This window comes from Dioscorea cayenensis, chromosome 14 (genome assembly GCF_009730915.1).
Source record: "Dioscorea cayenensis subsp. rotundata cultivar TDr96_F1 chromosome 14, TDr96_F1_v2_PseudoChromosome.rev07_lg8_w22 25.fasta, whole genome shotgun sequence".
Lineage (NCBI taxonomy): Eukaryota > Viridiplantae > Streptophyta > Magnoliopsida > Dioscoreales > Dioscoreaceae > Dioscorea > Dioscorea cayenensis.
Genome location: NC_052484.1, coordinates 7,685,146 through 7,687,692, shown reverse-complemented (window position 1 = coordinate 7,687,692; position 2,547 = coordinate 7,685,146). Strand labels below are relative to the sequence as shown.

General features: G+C 44.9%; 1 non-coding gene across 1 annotated transcript; it reads right to left on the bottom strand.

Annotated features, from left to right (window-relative positions):
- Positions 1–233: 233 nt before the first annotated feature.
- LOC120276602 lies at positions 234–340 on the bottom strand. The gene has a single exon (XR_005541316.1). It is a non-coding gene; the product is annotated as a small nucleolar RNA R71 (small nucleolar RNA).
- Positions 341–2,547: the final 2,207 nt, after the last annotated feature.

Genomic DNA, 2,547 nt, shown 5'->3' with positions numbered 1-2,547 from the left:
TGGTTTGGTCGATGAGGATCCAAACAGTCACATAGAGAGCTTCCTCGAGGTGTGTGACACGCTAAAGATAAATTGTGTGACGGATGATGCCATCAAATTGAGAGCCTTCCCATTTTTCCTTAAAGGGGAAAGCAAAGCAGTGGCTACACTCATTACCTAAGGCATCAATCACTACATGGGAGGAGATGGTAGAAGCTTTTCTAGCCCGTTATTTCCCTCCCGGAAAATCAGCAAAGCTTAGGAATGAGATCTCATCCTTTATGCAGTTGGAATTGGAGTCTCTATTTGAGACATGGGAAAGGTTCAAGGAACTCCTGCGCAAGTGTCCGCAACACGGATTCCCGGAGTGGATGATTGTTCAAACCTTCTACAATGGTTTGAACCCGAGTACAAGGCAACTCTTGGATGCGGCGGCAGGAGGTACCTTAGGTAGCAAGACCCCCGACGAGGCACGTCAATTGATTGAGGAAATGGGGTTAAATAGCTACCAATGGAACGCTAGGGAAAAGAAAAAGGTAGCCGGTCTCCATGAAATTGATGCGGTAACTTCATTCGCGGCCGTGACAAATTGTACCGGTTGTGGTGGAGGGCATGCTCCTTCCGATTGCCCAATCGTCATAGGTGATGTTTCTTCAGTTGAGAATGTTGACTTTGTAGGTAATGGAATGAGACCTCAAGGGAATCCATACAGCAACACCTACAATTCAGGTTGGAAGAATCATCCCAACTTTTCATGGAGTAATCAAGGACCACAGAAGACCATGGGGCCATCGGGGTTCCAACAACAACAACAACAAGCCCCTCAAGTGGAAAACAGAATTTCAGGCTTGGAAAACCCGAATGACGGATTTGGAGAAGCACTTGGCTAGATTTGTTGAATCGGCAAATACAAGGTTTGAATCAGTCGAGGCTACACTTCACAATCACACCGCTTCCTTGCACAACCTTGAAAATCAAGTGGGGCAAATTGCGAAATCTCTTTCCGAAAGGCCACATGGAAGTTTACCAAGCAACACAGAAACCAACCCGAGAGAACATGTGAAGGCGATCGCTTTGAGAAGTGGTCATGAGGTTGAAGGGCGGCTTCCTAGTGAGAAGCCGAAAGAACACGCACCCGAGGTCGTAGAGGTTAAGAAGGGAGCAAACAAAGAGAAAGAGGTGGCACCCCCATCTTTCAAGCCAAGAATCCCTTATCCCTCTAGATTAAAGAATGACCAAGGGGATGACCAGTGTAAGAAGTTCCTGAGTTTGTTCAAGTAACTCCACATCAACATTCCTTTTGTTGAGGCTTTGGCTCAAATGCCTAAGTATGCGAAGTTCCTGAAAGACCTATTGACCAACAAGAGGAAATTGGAGGAGAGTGTTTCAGTGGTGATTGATGCTTCATGCTCGGCGGTGTTTCAAAAGAACATGCCGAACAAGAAGAAAGACCCGAGAAGCTTCATTATTCCGTGTAACATCGGCAACTTAGGTGAGGAAATGGCATTGGCGGATTCAGGGGCAAGTATCAACGTCATGCCATATACTTTCTTCCAAAAGCTAGGCTTGGTTGAGCCTAGGCCTACTCGGATGACTTTACAATTGGCGGACCGAACGGTACGACATCCGAGAGGCATCATTGAAGACGTGCTTGTCAAGGTGGACAAGTATATTTTTCTGGTTGACTTTGTAGTGCTAGATGTTGATGAGGATGTAGATGTACCCTTGATACTTGGGAGACCGTTCTTGCGGACTTCCAAAGCATTGATTGACATGGACGGCGGAGAGCTCACATTGAAAATCGGAGACGATAAGCTCACTTACCGCCTTGCTGAAGCCATGCGGCATTCTCTCGATTTTGATGACACTTTGTATTTTCTAGACACTACTGATGAGATTGTTGATGAATATATATAGGAAATGTTCAACCAGGATCCTTATGAAGGTTTGTTCGACCAAGAGGGGAGCAATGAAGAAGTAATGATGCTTGGTTCGACTGGAGAGTAAACATCTACCCCGGGAATCTTAAAGAAGGTGCTCCGGAAAATGAAGAGGGCTCGAAGATGCCACCGAAAACGCCCCAAGACTGTTGGAGATGTACATGAGCCAAGAAAGTTGGACGAACCATTGTTAGGTGGTCCGAAGCCCGATAGTGCACCCTCTACCGTCAAGAGACTTTGCTCGTCATGCTTTCAAGTTATGGGTAAGAGGGCAACCTTCATTCATGAACCACCGTGAGGTAAGAAAGATACGTCAAGCTTAGTGACGTTAAACAAGCGCTTCTTGGGAGGCAACCCAAGTGTTTACTTTTTTTTTCATACTTTTAGTTTAGTTTGTTTGCATGAATAAATTGTTAAGTGTTGGTGTTTCAATTTTTGAGTGCTTGTGTTGCGATTTTATTGTGGGTTTTTAAAAGAATTCATTGTATGTTTTGTTGAGAATTGGCGAAGTTTGGTCGTTTGAGTTCTATTTTGTGTTTTTATCTGGTATATCTTACACAATAGGGCAGGCTCTGAGTGTGTAAACATGTTCAGACTAGTTCTACAGAGCCTGCAGGTTTTTCTAAGT